General features: G+C 43.8%; 1 long non-coding RNA gene across 1 annotated transcript; it reads right to left on the bottom strand.

Annotated features, from left to right (window-relative positions):
• Positions 1 to 2,591: 2,591 nt before the first annotated feature.
• On the bottom strand, positions 2,592 to 2,987 carry LOC139025145 (uncharacterized). Its single transcript, XR_011476590.1, has 3 exons — positions 2,962 to 2,987; positions 2,811 to 2,872; positions 2,592 to 2,729 (listed from the first exon to the last, which is right to left on the bottom strand). It is a non-coding gene; the product is annotated as an uncharacterized lncRNA (long non-coding RNA).
• Positions 2,988 to 20,954: the final 17,967 nt, after the last annotated feature.

Consider the following 20,954-nt stretch of genomic DNA (forward strand, 5'->3'; position numbering starts at 1 on the left):
CATAATATTGTAACCAGTTGTTTTAAAGGAGGACAGTTGTTTAAAATGACAGATGTGGGGCATTCGTCTGAAATTGTACTTCAGTATGGTTCATAAACAAAGACATGCTGATGTGCCAGAATATTAAGTATCACATTGTCATAAGTATCAAAACTGTAAAAACAAATATGTAGCTTTTCTGCAGAAAGAACCAGCCTCATAAATTTATGACTTTATCCTTTTTCTTCAGGTGTGGCCCTAGTACTCTGTCATATAAACAAATACACATTCCATATGAATATAAAAACACAATGTGTAACATTATGTTCCTTTATGAATAAGGACAAAACAAAGCAGGTAAACCATCAGCTCCTTTCGAAACTGAAGTCACAGTGACTCTACAAGATGAAGCACAGAATCCAAGCATATTATACAAATGATACATACACATTCAAAGGTCTGTATATAACACACCCTGCATGCTGCACACTAAAATAAATGCAGGACAAAATCCATACCACATCAACTGAACAGACAAATGAATGGATGCAGTTAGCCTCCCTGCAGCCTTGTATTACACACAGTATACCGCACAAACATCATAAGAGGCCAAATCGTCAAAAAAAAACGAACCCAAAAAAAACCCAAATCTCTTGCCACCGCCAGGACATATTTAACCAAAATTGAAAGCACACATACTAACTAAAATAATTCAACACATATTGGTCCTCAGCAGCGACCACTCGTCGTCATCAGGGAAGATTGCCGGATTGTCCCAGTTCCATGGCTGTCGCACTCTCGGCCCTCTCCTTCCTCAGGCAGGCCACATTGTGGAAGACAGCACAAGCCACAGTAATATCACATGCCCTAACAGGGCTGACCCTTAATTGTGAAGGCAGTGAAAGCGTGCCTTCAGAGGCCAAAGGTCATTTCAACTCTGGCCCTGGTCCTGGCGGGCATGTTTTAGCCTGCTGTGCTTCCTGGTGAGTCTGTGAACAGGTGTCAGGGAGAAAGGCTGGCAGCCATACCCCCTGTCTCCCAGGACAACACACAGAGAATTCACCTGTCACACAAAATCTCATCATACTTACCTCATAAAACACAGTGATATTCTTGACACAGCCATGATGGTTATAAATAGGGGTTGTGTGGCTTACCTTGTGATAGGCACTGATAGATTTCAGAGGCCCGAAAGATTCTGGAGTCATGGACTGAGCCAGGCCATTTTGCCACAACATTGCTGATCACACAGTCAGGATTGCAGACCATCTGAAATCATAAGATGAGGATATTACACCAATCAATGCAGAGTGTTCGTCAATGGACAATATCAAAAAGTTATGGTCACCTGAACATTAATGCTGTGAAAGGATTTCATTCACAAAATCGGCCTCATGGGCACCTGAGGGGCTTTATACTCTCTTGTGTGTGTGCAGTCCACTGCACCAATGACATTGGGGAAACCTGTCACACAAAGTAATGAGTATCCTACTATGTGTTAACAGTTGTCCTGTAATTTGTAGATCCTCTTACCTGCAATCTATAGAACTCCTCTTTGATGTCACAGAGTCTTCTGTGCCAGGGAAGGAGATGAAGACATCTGCTAATGCTTTGATAGCCAGACACACACTCCTTATTGTGCGGCAAATTGTGGGCCTTGTTCAGCTGTTCTGCATCCCCCACTGAGTACAGGAAGGCTCCACTAGCAAAAAAGCGCAAGGCCACACAACCATTTGCTCCACCACTCAGTGCATGGCTCCGTGCAGTGCGGTGCTTAATCCTGGGACCCAATAGTCTGCATAGATACCTGATGCCATCTGCAGAAAACCTGTATCTTTCATATAGATGGTCATCAGGGAAGGCCAGTGGTCCAACCCCGGTCCCTGAAGACCCTTTCCGCCTGAAGGCTCTCCTCAGCACAGTGCTTCTTCATCCACCACATCTCGCACGAATGGGCATGCCATTGTCAGAGCAGAAAGGAACACACAATTTTGGGCCTTCATATAGGCTAGTGGCCACACCTGGTGCTGGGGGGGTGGGCAAAAGAGGGCGATGCCTTATAACGATGACTTGGTTGTACTGATTGCTGGGAAAATAAAAAAAACCTTAGAAAGATGCCACCGTCCTGTGTGCTCACAATAAGAGCTCATATGTCATGGCTCACTTGACTTTACGAGAATATACCTAATTTTTATTTTGAGCTGTGTCATCTTCTTGGAGCTGGGGGAGGAAGAAAAATAATGATTAATACATTTGTGTTACAGTTAGCATACAGTGTACATTGAAGGCATATCTCACCTCCCTCTCAAGTTTTTTTTTTCAAGGTCCAGTTTCCTAATTGTCCTCTTTTTTATTTCAGACCCAGTGCAAGATTTCCATCTTTTTCTTCTTGTACTGAATGTTCTATGTCTGCCAGTTCTATTTGGCGCCGGAGGTGGTTGCCATACAACTTTCTGATAGCTTGTGAGCTCTGTGAACACAATACAATTAGCGCAGCTGGAATTTGGCAGGATGTGGTGTCCTTTTATTAATACGCACTATGTTGCCAGGCTGGTTTTCCCACTGTAAGCATCTGGTCCTGTAAAAGAAATTAGATTTTTGATTTTGATGAGGACTCCTCACCATTGTAGAGTAAATAGTACTTTCACAGTCTTAACATGATACCTCATGCCTTCTGGAATCCAGAGAGATGTCTCCTCCTCATCATCGTCTCCATCATGTGCTGTTGCTGCTGCACTGGGGCCTTCACCCTATCACATTTAATCGGATTCATATTGAAGCTAGTAACAAGACATGCCAGGCCTACAGTATGCCTTTGATGGAGTACTCACTGGATCAGCATCGTCTGGTGCTTGTGCTGGTGGCTCTAACAGGAACACAGTGCTGCCAGACACTGCAAGGCAATAGGTAAACCAAAGTCAGACAGTCCAAATTGATTCAAATGAATGTGGTTGTATCCCATGTAGAGATGGAAGGACATACCTTGAATGAAGCGGGTGGCATCTTGGAGAGACCTATGCTCGTCTCTTTCCCCCAGGGATCCCCCTAAGACGGGCCTGCCTTTATTTAGCTCAAGGCCAGTCCTCTGCTGGGGTAAGGTCAGCCTTTGGTGACCACCACCCGTGCCTTGTCTGTGGGTATTCTTTTCACTGCTAAAACAGTACAGACAATGTGTGAGCAGGCACCTTCTGGGTACAATATATGTTGTGCTTGTTAAATATTAGTCAGGGACCATACCATTCGCAGAATGTTCTTGTATTTGATTTTGACCTACTGCCATGTCCGTTTTGGCCCGTTCATGTTTAATCTACACACACACACACACACACACACCAACACACACACCAACACACATTTAATGGAGTCACACTGCAAAAAATTACTTGGTATTTTTGTCTTGTTTTCAGTAAAAAATATCAAAAAATTTATCATAGCTTTATACAGTGTTGATGGAGTTACTTTAAACAATTTCACTCAATCTGCAGTGCCTTCAATTAAAAATTTAACCGTTTCATAATTACAGTACAACTGCATTTTTGGAGATGTGAATTAAATATTTGAATTGTAATTGTGATGTTTTCAGCGGAGCGGTGAGTGTGTAATTGTGCACTACTTACGCATTCAGGCGGTCTGCATACTTGCCACGCTTTTTCTCTTTGCTTATCACTGTGGCGGGTTGCCTTTCTTCTAATTATATCTTTTACCTCCTCGTATGCCTCCATGAGGATTTGTGCTTCCGACGGGAAAAGTACGCGGCTCTAGTTGCCATGGTAAATCAGTTAATCTGTGATCTGTGCGGGGTCTATTTGAGTGAGCCGTGAGCGCGCACCTATCCAGGATTGGTTTCACCTGGCTTAATGAATCCGTTCTGCTCATCCTGGCTTGGTCTTTGTGCAACCAATTAAGCCTGGACGCACATGTTTGGCTTCATTGAGCTCAGCTGAGTCATTTATCCCGGATGTCTTAATTCTACTTTGTGCAACAGGCCCTGGTTATATGAGCACTCTAATTTGAACCAAACAAAGCCACTTGTAATTTGCCTGAATAGTTCAATTAAACCTGGCTGACACGTGACCCACGTGACTACGTCAGGGCACCTTCGAGAGCTGGTGTAATATGGAACGCCAAAAAGGCCTTTGTGGAGCGATGGGTAACGACGCTTCGTGGGTGTCAGTTGTTGATGTGTGCAGAGGGTCCCTGGTTCGCCCGTGTCGGGGCGAGGGACGGTCTAAAGTTACATTGGTGCCGTGACCCGGATCACTGGTTGCTGCGAAAAGGAGGAGGTCTGAAAAGGGGGGTGAGTGTAACGGATGTGAAATGGCTAGCTAGTTAGAGGGTAGGCGCTAGTAGCGTTTCAATCAGTTACGTCACTTGCTCTGAAACCTAGAAGTAGTGTTGCACCTTGCTCTGCAAGGGCCGCGGCTTTTGTGGAGCGATGGGTAACGATGCTTCGTGGGCGACCGTTGTTGATGTGTGCAGAGGGTTCCTGGTTCGCGCCCGTGTCGGGGCGAGGGGATGACGTAAAGTTATACTGTTACATTGATGCTGTTGACCCGGATCACTGGTTGCTGCGGAAAAGGAGGAGGTCGAAAGGGGGGTGAGTGTAACGGATGTGAAATGGCTAGCTAGTTAGCGGGTACGCGCTAATAGCGTTTCAATCGGTTACGTCACTTGCTCTGAGACTTGAAGTAGGGTTTCCCCTTGCTCTGCAAGGGCCGCGGCCTTTGTGGAGCGATGGGTAACGACGATTCGTGGGTGTCAGTTGTTGATGTGTGCAGAGGTTCCCTGGTTCGCGCCCGTGTCGAGGGGACGGTCTAAAGTTATACTGTTACACTAGCTAATTTGTCCTGGGATATAAACATTGAGTTGTTATTTTACCTGAACTGCACAAGGTCCTCTACTCCAAATTAATCCACACATAAAACGGCCAACCGAATTTTTTCTATTCATCTCTCCTCCTTCCAGGCTTTTTCATCTTTGAACTTATATGGTGATTGCATCTAAACTTTTATAGTATTACCACGACTACCGGCAAAACAGTTTGTCTTTCAATCACGTGGGTATAACCAATGAGGAGATGGCACGTGGGTACCTGCTTCTGTAAACCAATGAGGAGATGGGAGAGGCAGGACTTTCAGCGCGATCTGCGTCAGAAATAGGAATGACTTCTATTTTAGCCCTTGGCGTCGCAGACGCTCGTTGGCGCGCGCGAGCAGTGTGGGTGCAATAATTGAATAACATGAATTTCTAAATTTATTTTGCGACGCTCGCGCACGCGACATGTCCGGTCTGGTCAGCATGTAATAAGGATTGAGGATCAATGAAATAGGGTATCAGTCTACTCAATACCCAAGATATTTTTTCCCAACGTCCTCCTCAGAATTATCAGACTCCAAAACATCCACGCATTATTGTTTTTACTCGGGAATAGTGTTCAATACACATAGGTTGACAATAAATGTGGCTCTATTCACAGTTGTTTCAGAGTCCCGCAATAACTACTAATGATCTCTGGGTGTCACTGAGAAGACTGATACCCCATGTCATTGATCCACAATCCATAGGTAAGGCTGTACAGTGAAATAAGTATGGCCCCAATGCAATTCTAAAGTATAATACATCCAGTGTGATTTCAACAGATTTTTGCCAAATTAACAAATTATTGTCTTTTGTTGATTTTATATAAAAAACATTCCAACCTCGTTTAGCATGATCTATTCAATTATGGCATAATTATACTATTTGTATTAATTTGCATCACTGTCAATTACATACTTTTATTTTGAAGGCTAACCGCAAAATCCACTATTGTGGCCAATCCTTATTGTGGCTAGCTTCACATAGATGGGTCCGATCACCATTAATCAAATAAGAACTGTTTTACGAATTAGGGTTATTTTAGATGATGACACCTAGCTAGCTAGCTACTGAAACAGATTATGTCGTTTTGCAATGTTTTTGGGGAAGAACAGTATTGCTTCCATACTTCTCCCCGCCCTTAACTGGGCTCGAACCAGGAACCCTCTGCACACATCAACAACAGTCACCCCTGAAGCATTGTTACCTATCGCTCCACAAAAGGTAAAAAGGTACAAATCTGTCGCTCAGCCCTTGAACAAGGCAGTTAACCCACTGTTCCTAGGCCGTCATTGAAAATAAGAATTTGTTCTTAACTGACTTGCCTAGTTAAATAAAGGTTTTTATAAAATTTTAAAAATAAAAAAAGCAGCGGCCCTTGCAGAGCAAGGGAGACAACTACTTCAAGGTCTCAGAGCAAGTGACGTCACCGATTGAAAAGCTATTAGCGCGCACCCCGCTAACTAGCTAGCCATTTCACACCGGTTACACATCCGTGAACTAGCTAGCTTTTTTTTATGACTAGCACTGTAGGTGCGCAAGACAACTTTACCAGCATCATAGCATACTTATCGATGAATCGTTGTGACATACGAAATATGAGTGATAGTGTAATCAATGTGTAATAACTATGTAAAACATTTATGAACGCATTAAATTATTATGTGACGTGCAGTCATATTCAGATCCTGATTGGTCAAAAAGCTTATTTGACACGTCAGATAGTGTTTTTTGACACGCAAAGACCCAAACGGCGTTCCATAGCTAGAAGGGATCCAGCATTTGTCAAATTAACGTCAAGAATTGACTTTTTTGTAACAGGTTAGGATAATTTATGTAGCAGGTTAGGAAAATAAACATAGCAATTTTATGTATAAATAGCCTCTAAAATATATACAAACAAACCATAAATGTCAACATTTTTGTTTTCTTTGAAAGCTGTGAGCGCTATTATATGATACAATATCAGTACTTGTTGCATTTACAACTTGTCTAAATCCTATCAACTGATTTCAGTGGAATGTTGGCATATTGTCAGTGAATTACAAAAATTCATGTAATCTCTAAAACTGTCTGGCTAGCAAACATACATTGCAGATAAATTACTGAAAGAGCTGGTTCCTGTGCTTGGAACTCCTATGTTGAACATAATAAACGGCTCTCTATCCACCGGATGTGTACCAAACTTACTAAAAGTAGCAGTAATAAAGCCTCTCTTGAAAAAGCCAAACCTTGACCCAGAAAATATTTAAAAAACTATCGGCCTATATCGAATCTACCATTCCTCTCAAAAAAAATTGAAAAAGCTGTTGCGCAGCAACTCACTGCCTTCCTGAAGACAAACAATGTATACGAAATGCTTCAGTCTGGTTTTAGACCCCATCATAGCTCTGAGACTGCACTTGTGAAGGTGGTAAATTACCTTTTAAGGGCGTCAGACCGAGGCTCTGCATCTGTCCTCGTGCTCCTAGACCTTAGTGCTGCCTTTGATACCATCGATCACCACATTCTTTTGGAGAGATTGGAAACCCAAATTGGTCTACACAGACAAGTTCTGGCCTGGTTTAGATCTTATCTGTCGGAAAGATATCAGTTTGTCTCTGTGAACGGTTTGTCCTCTAACAAATCAACTGTACATTTCATTGTTCCTCAAGGTTCCGTTTTAGGACCACTATTGTTTTCACTATATATTTTACCTCTTGGGGATGTCATTCGAAAACATAATGTTAACTTTCACTGCTATGTGGATGACACACAGCTGTACATTTCAATGAAACATGGCGAAGCCCCAAAATTACCCTCGCTAGAAGCCTGTGTTTCAGACATAAGGAAGTGGATGGCTGCAAACGTTCTACTTTTAAACTCGGACAAAACAGAGATGCTTGTTCTAGGTTCCAAGAAACAAAGAGATCTTCTGTTGAATCTGACAATTAATCTTGATGGTTGTAAAGTCGTCTCAAATAAAACTGTGAAGGACCTCGGCGTTACTCTGGACCCTGATCTCTCTTTTGACGAACATATCAAGACTGTTTCAAGGACAGCTCTTTTCCATCTACGTAATATTGCACAAATCTGAAACTTTCTGTTCAAAAATGATGCAGAAAAATTAATCCATGCTTTTGTTACTTCTAGGTTAGACTACTGCAATGCTCTACTTTCCGGCTACCCGGATAAAGCACTAAATAAACTTCAGTTAGTGCTAAATACGGCTGCTAGAATCCTGACTAGAACCAAACAATTTGATCATATTACTCCAGTGCCGTGGCGTGGCGGAGATCTTTGTGGGCTATAGCTATACTTGGCCTTGTCTCAGGATGGTAAGTTGATGGTTGAAGATATCCCTCTAGTGATGTGGGGGCTGTGCTTTGGCAAAGTGGGTGGGGTTATATCCTACCTGTTTGGCCCTGTCCGGGGGTATCATCGGATGGAGCCACAGTGTCTCCTGACCCCTCCTGTCTCAGCCTCCAGTATTTATGCTGCAGTAGTTTATGTGCCGGGGGGCTAGGGTCAGTTTGTTATATCTGGAGTACTTCTCCTGTCTTATCCGGTGTCCTGTGTGAATTTAAGGATGCTCTCTCTAATTCTCTCTTTCTCTCTTTCTTTCTCTCTCTCGGAGGACTACCTGGCATGATGACTCCTTGCTGTCCCCAGTCCACCTGGCCATGCTGCTGCTCCAGTTTCAACTGTTCTGCCTGCGGCTATGGAACCCTGACCTGTTCACCAGACATGCTACCTGTCCCAGACCTGCTGTTTTCAACTCTCTAGGGACAGCAGGTGCGGTAGAGATACTCTTAATGATCGGCTATGAAAAGCCAACTGACATTTACTCCTGAGGTGCTGCACCCTCGACAACTACTGTGATTATTATTATTTGACCATGCTGGTCATTTATGAACATTTGAACATCTTGGCCATGTTCTGTTATATATAATCTCCACCCGGCACAGCCAGAAGAGGACTGGCCATCCCTCATAGCCTGGTTCCTCTCTAGGTTTCTTCCTAGGTTTTGGCCTTTCTAGGGAGTTTTTCCTAGCCACCGTGCTTCTACACCTGCATTGCTTGCTGTTTGGGGTTTTAGGCTGGGTTTCTGTACAGCACTTTGAGATATCAGCTGATGTAAGAAGGGCTATATAAATTGATTTGATTTGATTTGATTTTGTTTTGATAAATTATTCAAATTCATTTTTTATACAAAATCTTATCAAATCACTAGCAAACCATGGTTGGCCATCTCCCCGACCAAAATAGCTGACCTTTATCCCATCATAAGAATTCTATGGTCCCTAGCTAAACACTAATCCTAACCTTAACTCCTACCCTAACCCCAAACTTAACCCTTACCTAACCTTTACCTTAACCATTTTAAATTTCAACTTCAATGGGGTGATGTCAGAGTTGGAAGTCTCGGGATCCCAAATAGCAAGGACCAATTTGTATTTATTTTTTTATTTTCTATTTAACTAGTCAAGTCAGTTAAGAACAATTTCTTATCTACAATGACGGCCTACCAAAAAGCAAAAGGCCTCCTGCGGGGATGGGGGCTGGGATGAAAAAATATATATTGGACAAAACACACATCACGACAAGAGAGACATAAGACAACAGAATAACATGGCAGCAACACATGACAACACAGCATGGCAGCAACACAACATGGCAGCAGCACAACATGGTAGCAGCACAACATGGTAGTGTGACACACACAAAATGTATGATCACATTTGTGTTTATGTATTGTTTCTTTGTATTGGGAAAGGATGCTTTTACTTAAATGTCAGTCCAAGGTTTCGCCATTGCGAGGCATTTATACAACTGTTGGCCAGTAGGGGGCAGTGAAACATGTTCACGTTGCACTGGGACTATATGCGATTCTGCACCTGTGTGTTCTCATAATTAAGAGAACCGTTGAAAGAGAATCCATGCACTCCTGTTTCATCATTTATCCTGTAATACAGGACAATAAAGTGCAATATACACTGCAAAAATACACAAAAATACACAACATATACTGAATACCACAATATAGTTTTGTAACTTGCCTGTTGAAGTGAATGTAATGGTTTTGAACTACATAGTAATTGTATAACTTCATACTAGACAGAAAACGAATGGCAAGCGTAAAATGAAATGATAGCGGTGCATTCCTTTGATCAACAAAAAACGAATTGTTAACTCCTGAACATTTTTATTTTTGAAAACGACACTCATGACAATATCCTACGGGTTTAGAGAATGTAATGTTGTAACTGGGATGTTAAAGAATTTTAGGATGTGAATTGGATTGGAATTTACATTTTTTTCCAATTGCTAACACACTAAAATGACATGCACAGCACAATTATTTAAACTGACACACAGAGCAAAACCTCTTCTCAAGTCTCCAAAAGTCTAAACACATTTTCTGCTTTACACACATTTTGCAATTCAAAATGGCACTTTTTAAATGCACTGCACACGGTTCTCTGCATAAGACACAACAATCTGACATAAAGTCACATGTTTGCCATTTCAAAACACTGSCATTCAAAATGACACTACATGAGCTAATTGGCCAATACATGTACCACCTGGCCAAACACCTCAARGGTTAATTGTTACCACTTCAATCAGGAAGTAAGCACTATGAAAAGACCACAACAACAATGGAAGCCGTTGCAGAAAGAGGAAGAGGAAGAAGGAGGGGGAGAATGAGAGGGGGAGGAAGAGTGAGAGGTAGGGGTAGAGCTGGTAGAGGAGTTCATGGCCAAAGAAGACAACAACTTTGAAATTAAATCAGAGCAATCTTAGTTGATCATGTCATCAACCATGGGCTGACAATGCGAGAGGCTGGACAGAGAGTGCAGCCCAACTTGAGCCGTTTTACTGTCGCCTGTGTCACCCGGACATTTAGACTGGAGTACAGGTATGTAACCAAAATGTCTTTCACACTATGTAGTACACCCCATGTCATAGTGTATCAGTTGGGTGACACCTGTTTACTTCATGAATGGCTGATGTCATACACTAACTGCACAAATTTCCTGTAGAATTTACTCTACTGTTGGGGAAATATCTTTAGCCTGCATTGTCCAAGACCTATATTTTTGTTTTTTTGTTTTTCTAAAGGACTGAGAGACGCAAACCATGGTGGAGGAAGGGGCCAAATGTTCACCGGGGTACAGGAAGCTGCCATTGTAAACTTGGTTTTGGAAAATAATGAAATCAGATTACGAGAAATTCAAAGCCACATCATCCAAGACAACACCATATTCAACAACATTCAACGAGTCAGTCTGTCCACATTGGCTCGCATTCTCAAGCGAAACCAAATCAGAATGAAACAACTTTATAAGGTGCCGTTTGAGAGAAACTCTCAAAGAAACAAAGAGGTCAGACGAGCATATGTGGATGTAAGTACAATATTGACTGCAGTACACTACATGCAACATTGTTTCCCAGTGTACTGGATAACACAATATTGACTGCTTTTGTTCTTTGTTTTCAGGGAGTACTGGAAATGGATGCTCATGCAATCCCACATGAGTTCATCTTTATAGATGAGGCTGGGTTCAACCTAGCAAAGACCAGAAGAAGGGGGAGAAACGTCATTGGCCACAGAGCCATTATAGATGTTACTGGCCAACGTGGTGGGAACATCACAATGTGCGCTGCCATCTCCAATACGCATGGTGTCCTCCACCGTCATGCCATCCTTGGACCATACAACACAGCCCATATTCTCACATTTCTGGACAGACTCCACAACATTCTCATACCACCAGAGCGTATGAATGATGCAGACCATCAAAGAACCCGGTACGTTGTAGTATGGGACAACGTGAGCTTTCATCGTGCAGCCCAGTCCAAAACTGGTTTGCTGACCACCCACCATTTCTCGTGCAATACCTCCCACCGTACTCACCATTTCTGAACCCCATAGAAGAGTTCTTTTCGGCATGGCGGTGGAAGGTATACGACCGGCAGCCCTTTGTGCGCATGCTTCTTGTGCAGGCTATGGAAAAGGCATGTGATGAGATTGATGTGGGGGCGATTCAGGGATGGATAAGGCACTCAAGGCGCTTCTTCCCTCAATGTCTGGCAAGGGAAGATATTGCCTGTGATGTGGACGAGGTGTTGTGGCAAGATGCTGCATAATTATTTTTCTTGCCTCTTTTTTTCTATATATTTTTCTGCACATTTTTTCTGCAATTTTCTTTTTCAGTTCACAGTTTTTTTGTGAGCATATTTTTGTTCAGTCCAATGTAAATATATCTGCTGTGGATATGTTGCACTGACTTGTTTGGTAAAAAATTAAATGTTTCAACAGCATGTGTGTGTATCTGCAAATATTTCTGTGCATCTGAAGAATTTTCTACAAGTTGAGTATTATGGCAAAGCATACTAAAGATGAGTGCTTTTCATTATGCCCAACAGTGTGTAGTTGGTTAGACAAAAATCTGGTAATATGAATGAAGTGTGTGCCATTTCGTGCAAACATTTGATTTTGATAATGCTATATGTAGTTTTGGTTGCAGTGCTTCATTTTGCAGGATATATGATGTATTTTGCAGTTTGGGTGTGTGGTTTTGTGAATTGTGTTAAGTATTTCGATAAAACCAGCCTAGTTTGCAAAATTCTGTTTTAGCAATTGGGAAAAACTGTAATATTTTTTATATGTGAATTTATGTATTTTTGATATGTTTATGAAATCATGTCAGGGATTTATGAGACAAATTATTAAATACACTTTAAAGAAAACATTGAAATACAATGAAGACAGAAAAATATGATTTGCACTTGAGAGAATGTTGAATAAAATAATTGAGAGATCCTTTGAAAGAGTCTTCTGTTTCATAATTTATCCTGTGTTACAGGAACTATTATCTGCGGCACCAGTCCCAAAACTGGGACCTGTAACAGTAGCAGCACAAAACATGATACAAACATTATTGGGCACAGACAACAACACAAAGGCAAGAAGCTAGAAACAACAATACAACACGTGAAGCAGCCACAACTGTCATTGTCCATGATTGAGTCTTTGAATTAAGAGATGGAGATAAAACTGTCCCGTTTGAGTGTTTTTTGCATCTCGTTCCAGTCGCTAGCTGCAGAGAACTGAAAAGAGGAGCAACCCAGGGATGTGTGTGCTTTGGGGACCTTCAACAGAATGTGATTGGCAGAACGGGTGTTGTATGTGGAGGTTGAGAGCTGTAGTAGGTATTTCAGATAGGGGGGAGTGAGGTCTAAGAGGGTTTTATAAATAAGCATCAACCAGTGGGTTTTGCGACGGGTATACAGAGAAGACCAGTTTACAGAGGAGTGTAGAGTGCAGTGTCCTATAAGGAGCATTGGTGGCAAATCTGATGACCGAATGGTAAAGAACATCTAGCCACTCGAGAGCACCCTTACCTGCCGATCTATGAATTACGTCTCCGTAATCTAGCATGGGTAGGATGGTCATCTGAATCACGGTTAGTTTGGCAGCTGGAGTGAAAGAGGAGTGATTACGATAGAGGAAACCAAGTCTAGATTTAACCTTAGCCTGCAGCTTTGATATGTGCTGAGAGAAGGACAGTGTACCGTCTCACCATACTTCCAAGTACTTATATGAGGTGACTACCTCAAGTTCTAAACCCTCAGAGGTAGTAATCACACCGGTGGGGAGAGGGGCATTCTTCTTACCAAACCACATGACCTTTGTTTTGTAGGTGTTCAGAACAAGCTTAATGGCAGAGAAAGCTTGTTGGGCACTAAGAAAGCTTTGTTGCAGAGCGTTTAACATAAAATCTGAGTACAAGTATTAAATAAGTATTCAAATATGTAGTTTGCAGTAGCATCATTCAGGGCAGAGTTATTATTTTGGCATTAATACATGAGCATGTTATTTTGGCATTAATAGATGCAGGGGCGCAACTTTGGTTTTAGAAATGAGGGGGACATAAAAAAAAAAAATTATCCAGTCAGATAAACACTCCAAACAGCCTACCTGACCTCTCGGAGGCGTCTGCATGGTCCTAATGTATACCGCTACCTTGTTTTGTATCACATTCGCCCCTGAATACCCGTCACATATAAGTTTGCAAACAATGTAATAAGTAATATTAATTCAGTTAAAAACGCCACACACAAACATGGTCTCTTATTTGCGTTCTTAAGGCAGCTCCAAAATGCAGGTGCTTTAGCCTAGCTCTGTAACGGCTGTCGTCTTCCTCGTCTGAGGAGGATAAGTTAGAAGGATCGGAGGACCAATGCGCAGCGTGGTAATTGTTCATCTTAATTTAATAAAGGTGAACACTCAAAATACAAAACAATAAAAGTGACAACCGAAACAGTTCTATCTGGTGCAGACACACAAAGACTGAAAACAACCACCCACAAAACCCAACACAAAACAGGCTACCTAAATATGGTTCCCAATCAGGGACAACGATTGACAGCTGCCTCTGATTGAGAACCATATCAGGCCAAACACAGAAATAGCAAAACATAGAAATACAAACATAGACTGCCCACCACAACTCACGCCCTGACCATACTAAATAAAGACAAAACAAAGGAAATAAAGGTCAGAACGTGACAGTACCCCGTACCGCTCCCACGTCTAGCAAGGACTCCCTCCCCCGAAGGCCCAACTTCCTGCCTTTATACTAACACATTTAACACAGTACAATGAATGGGCAAGAGGGGGGGCCAAAAACTGAGTTACACTAACAACAAATGAATATATCTCAATCAGGTAAATATAAATCATAAAGGTACGTACCTAATATTTCATCATATACATTAATATTTAATATATTTACACAAATGTACATGGAGCTCAGTATGTTCAGTCTTTTATACAAATATGTCCAAATCGGCTCTAACATACCGGCCCCTAATTGTTGACTGCACTGAATGCACAACAATTACTCAATATTCAAACGTAGAGCCAATACACAAAACATTCTATACCAGAGCACTATTACAGTTCACAGTTATATACAAATATACAAGGTGCCATATAGGAAAATAGTCCATAGATCTCAGTCTGAGTTGAAGTGTAAAGGTGTTCAACTTCCAAAAAATGTCAAGAGTTTGACGTCCAAAAAATGTATGACATCAAAGAATGTAAGAGTACGACATCAACGAATCAGAGGTGCACGTGATTCAAAGATGGAGCACTGTGTGTGTGTGTGTGTCACTCCGTCGCCTCAAGGAGCAGACAGAGTTTATTGATAGGTCTCTGTAAGATATTGGTCTTAGTCTTAACCATGACACTCCGGACAAGACCTTTGGCCCCTGGCAAAGCCTTCACCACATGCCCCATTAGCCAAGAGTTCCTTGGGGCGGTGTCATTGACGATGACCACAAGGTCACCAGGACTGAAGTTTCTCTTAGTTCTGTTCCACTTGTTCCGCTCCTGCATAAGTGGAAGATACTCCCTGATCCATCTCTTCCAGAAGAGGTCAGTGATATATGGTACTTGCTTCCATCTCCTTCGTGAGTATAGGTCACTTCTCTGGAATAGTCCTGGTGGCAGGACTGGCTTTGCTTTCAGATGAAGCAGATGGTTCGGAGTCAGGGGTTCTAGATCGTTAGGGTCATTTGTTACAGTAGTGATTGGTCTGTCGTTCATAATCGCCTCAACTTCACACAAGGCTGTCTGCAAAGCCTCATCATCCAGTACTTGRTCTTTAAGGACTGAATAGAGGATCTTTTTCACCAGTCGGATCAACCTCTCCCATACCCCCCCATGGTGGGCTCCAGAGGGAGGGTTGAATGACCATGTCACTCCTTCCTTCAGTAATTRATTTTGAATCTTGTTGTGATCCAGCTCTTTCAGAGCTTCTCCTAGCTCTCTGTGTGTTCCAACAAAGTTGGTGCCATTGTCMGTTCTMATACTTMTTACTGGSCCCCTTCGACAGATGAACCTGCGCAGGGCATTGATGCAGGAATCAGTATCCAGATAACTAGCAACTTCTAGATGGACAGCTCGACTCACAAGGCAAGTAAAGATCACACCATACCGCTTCACATGAACYCGGCCTCGCTTCACCTCTATGGGGCCGAAGTAATCTATGCCCACATGGGTGAAAGGCGGCAAATCAGGTGACACCCGATCTTGTGGAAGGTCGGCCATCTTCTGTTCTCCAGCTTCTAACAGCCGTTTCTTTGGCAAATGACAGGAGTGACAAGGAGTGGATTGTTAGCTAAAAAGATGGTACACATACTAGTCTTCAATTATTTAAGTTAGAAATGTCATTCAAACTTAAACATGCAGGTTGCTTGGAATAGGTTGCTTGTATATAGCTTTTGATACCACATACTCTTTGAACTATAACCATTTTAAATCTTTCATAAAAGCTCCATAGGCTTGAATGGAAAATATTTCGATCCGCCCACTGCTCTTGAACCATTAAAGCTACACAACAAGCCAACATTGACTGTATAGACAAACTCAACTTAGATTGTTTGTAAAGAAGATTGTAGATACTTTTGTATTTTTTGAACTATAACCGTTTTACATTTGTATTAAAGCTCCATAGACTAAAGGTAAAACATTTATTTGCCACTGTTCTTGATCCGTTTCAGCTACAAACCACAACCGAAATGTGCAGACTGTCTCAACATAGATGGCATACCACAGCTTTTTTCTACCATTCATAATTCATGAACTTTAAAGCTTGTTGTATCCCTATTCATTTCAATGGCGGAATGCAGGCTTCAACATTCTAAACTGAAATCACAGCCCAAACCTTAAGATTATAAGGGCACAAGACGAGACCCAAATTCAGACACAGGAGGCAGATGGTCAGGCAGGTGGGCTCAGAGTCAGGACAGGCAAGGGTCAAAACCAGGAGGGCGAGAAAAAAGAGACTGGGAAAGCAGGAACTGAGAAACAAAAAAGCTGGTTGACTTGACAAACAAGACAAACTGGCACAGAGAGACAGGAAAGAGGGATACATACACCAGGAAAAATAAGCGACAACTGGTGGGGTGTGGGATAAGCACAAGGACAGGTGAAACAGATCAGGGCGTGACAGCAACCCCCCCCCCCCCCCTCTTGGGGCGCCACCTGGGGTCCTACCTGGGCGCATACCTGGTTGACCGTGGTATCGGCGGTGGAAGTCTGCGATGAGGGCTGTATCCAGAATGTCTCTAGTGGGAACCCAGCACCTCTCCTCCGGTGCCGTAACCTTCCCAGTCAACCAGGTACTGGAAACCCCTGCCTCGTGGTCGAACACCCAGGAGGCGTTTTACCGTGTATGCCGGATGGCCATCGATGACACGGAGAGGAGGGGTGGGCCTGGAGACAGATGACAAAGGGCTGTGAGACACGGGCTTAATCCTAGACACATGGAAAGTAGGGTGAAAACGGAGGGTACGGGGTAACAAGAGACGAACAGCAGTGGAACTAAGGACTCTAGAGATGGGAAAAAGGACCAATGAAATGGGGGGGACAGTTTGCGGGACTCCACCTGAAGGGGCAGGTCCCGTGTGGAAAGCCATACACTCTGCCCAATGCGGTAGCGGGGAGCTGGAGTCCGGCGGCGATCCTTTTGTTGATGATACCTGGAGTTGGTCTTGAGAAGTGCCGCACGAGTTCTTCTCCAGGTATTTCGACAGTGGCGGACGAACATCTGGGCCGAGGGTACGTTGACTTCCTGCTCTTGTTCTGGGAAGATCGGAGGCTGATACCCCATGGAGCACTCCAAAGATGAGAGTCCCGTGGCTGAACAGTGGAGGGTGTTCCGGGCATACTCCACCCAGACCAGTTACCGGCTCCAGAAAGTGGGGTTGGTTGAGACCAGGCATTGTAGGGTGGTTTCCAGGTCTTGGTAAGCTTGTTCCGACTGGCCGTTGGATTGGGGATGGAATCCGGGGGATAGGCTGGCCGACGACCAAATAAGAGTGCAGAACGCCTTCCAGAACTGAGACAAGAACTGAGGACCCCGGTCAGAGACAATGTCCACCGGGAGTCCATGGATCCGGAAGACGTGCTGCACCATGAGCTGGGCCGTCTCCTTGGCAGAGGGTCGTTTGGGGAGAGGGATGAAAATGGGCAGCTTTGGAGAACCGATCCACTACCGTCAGAATGACGGTGTTGCCATCAGACGGAGGGAGCCCAGTGACAAAGTCCAGAGAGATATGGGACCAGGGATGATGAGGGAGAGGTAGTGGCTGAAGGAGGCCAGAAGGAGCTTGCGGTGGAGTCTTGTTCTGAGCACACACAGTGCACGCGGCGATGAAGGCAGAGACGTCAGGAACCATTGTGGGCCACCAGAAACATTGTCGGAGGAAAGCTCGGGTTCGACGGGAACCTGGATGACAGGTCAGCCTGGAGGAATGAGCCCATTCCAGGACCTGGGACCGGACTGAGTTTGGGACAAACAACCGGTCAGCCGGGCCCCCTTCAGGTTCAGGCTGGGAACGTTGTGCCTTGCTAACCAGGGTTTTAATACCCCAAACCACTGAAGCCGCAAGGCATGAGGTAGGGAGAATGGTCTTGGAGACCGAGGGTGTGGCAGAGGAACTGTATAGGTGGGAGAAGGCGTCAGGCTTCACATTTTTGGACTCTGGGCGGTAGGAAATGGTGAAGTTGAATCTTGAAAACAACAAAGCCCACCGGGCCTACCTGGAGTTAAGGCGCTTGACTGTACAGAGATATTCCAAATTTTTATGGTCAGTCCAAACCAAAAATTGCTGTTCTGCTCCTTCCAGCCAGTGCCTCCACTCTTCCAGCACCATCCAGCGTGCTGTAGCCCCGAATGAAACGGCGGTAGAAGTTAGCGAACCCCAGGAAACATTGTAATTGCACCCTGGACTTAGGTTGAGGCCAATCTACCACTACTTTCACCTTTTCAGGATGAATTTGGACATTTCCATCAGCGATGACATATCCCAGAAAGTAGATTGTAGAGCGGTGGAACTCACACTTCTCAGCTTTCACAAACAACTGGTTCTCCAGGAGGCGCTGAAGGACCAGGATGTCGTCAAGGTAGACAAACACAAAATGATTTCACATGTCCTGGAGCATATTGTTTACCAGGGCCTGGAAGACAGTGGTGGCATTGGTGAGTCCAAACAGCATGACCTGGTACTCATAATGTCCGCTGGCTGTGTTAAATGTTGTATTCCACTCATCTCCTTTGCGTATCCGAACCAGGTGGTAGGCATTCCGAAGGTCCAGCTTGGGAAAAAAATGGTGGCCCCATGGAGAAGTTTGAAAGTCGAGGAGAGGAGTGGTAGGCGGTAACGATTCTTGATTGTTATATCATTAAGACTCCGGTAGTCAATGCACGGACGCATGGTATTGTCCTTCTCCAAAGAAAAACTCTGCGCTGGTAGGAGATGCAGACGGATGGATGCATCCAGTAGCCAGAGACTCCTCTATGAACTCCTCCATGGCCTTGGTCTCCTGCCCGGATAGAGAATATAGCCGGCCACGAGGTGGTGTGGTGCCGGGGAATTCGAAAATGAGGAAGCACTGGGAAAGGAATGCCCGGCAGGTACCAGGATCACCTGCATAACACTCCGGAGGAGGTAAGCAGGGTTCTTGGGGAGCCGGGGTAGGTTGAACCAATCCACAACTAGTAGAAAGGTTACTGGGTGGTTGGGAAGTTGGGAAGTTGGGAGGTTTCAGATGTGGCATGCTGCCTATGAGCTACTTCACGGATTTGCTCCATTATCACCTTAAACCCTTGGTCGTGGCGTTCCGTCAGGGAACGAAGCCCTTCCAAAAGGTACCGAAGTAACTCCTCATGCCTCCCAATGATGGCTCCCTGCAGGGAGACAGTGTGACGGAGCTGGTCCAAGTCTGCTGGGTCTGTCATGGCCAGTTCGTACTATAAGGGCACAAGACGAGACCCAAATTCAGACACAGGAGGCAGATGGTCAGGCAGGCGGGCTCAGAGTCAGGACAGGCAAGGGTCAAAACCAGGAGGGTGAGAAAAGAGAGACTGGGAAAGCAGGAGCTGAGAAACAAAAATGCTGGTTGACTTGACAAACAAGACAAACTGGCACAGAGAGACAGGAAACACAGGGATAAATACACTGGGGAAAATAAACGACACCTGGAGGAGGTGGGGACAAGCACAAGGACAGGTGAAACAGATCAGAGCGTGACAAGATTGTTCAAACTAAAGCATTTTGAGAGCGTAAACACATTCCTTGTCTTATGATGCTATAGTACCCACTATAATAATTCCACACCTACAAACCATCCCAGAATAGGTCACTATACTATAACTAGCCCTTAGCCTATGTGTCACGCCCTGACCTTAGAGATCCTTATTTATTCTCTATGTTTGGTTAGGTCAGGGTGTGACTCGGGTGGGAGATTCTATGTTTTCTATTTCTTTGTTGTTTTTGCCATGTGTGGTTCCCAATCAGAGGCAGCTGTCTATCGTTGTCTCTGATTGGGGATCATATATAAGTTGTGATTTTCCATTTGGGTTGTGTGGGGAGTTATTTTCTGTTTAGCTGTTTTGTTGCCTGACAGAACTGTTCGCTTTCGTTTTCTACTTTGTTATTTTGTTGCGGTGTTCAGTTTTATTAAAAATCATGAACGCCTACCACGCTGCACCTTGGTCTCCTTCTTCAACCCACGAGAGTCGTTACACTATGAAAACCCTATTACTACTACTACTACTACTACTACTACTACTACTACTACTACCATTACTACTGCCATCACTACCGCTACTACTACTATTTCACAACCATAAATACTTCAAAACTAGCAAGCACCCAAATTTACTTCAGAAAATGACTTTTTTCTAGTTCTTTATTACGTTTTTATCCTCGATCATTTTAAACGTGTTGTTTTCGCATAGTTGAAACAGCCATGTGTTTTAAGAGTATTATATTCATTCAAATGGCTGCTACAGTGCGCTTTGCAGCAGAGGGCACAATCCTCATGATCAGGTATGATCTGAATCATAGTATCTCTTGTGCATGCAAATGGGTTTTGCCTTTATGACACACACACACAGTCACAACACACACACACACACACAACACACACACACACACACAACACAACACACACACACACATAACACACACACACACACACACACACACACACACACACACACACACACACACACACACACACACACACACACACACACACACACTGACATTTGGAC

Source organism: Salvelinus sp. IW2-2015, linkage group LG4q.1:29 (genome assembly GCF_002910315.2).
Source record: "Salvelinus sp. IW2-2015 linkage group LG4q.1:29, ASM291031v2, whole genome shotgun sequence".
NCBI classification, from domain to species: Eukaryota; Metazoa; Chordata; class Actinopteri; order Salmoniformes; family Salmonidae; genus Salvelinus; species Salvelinus sp. IW2-2015.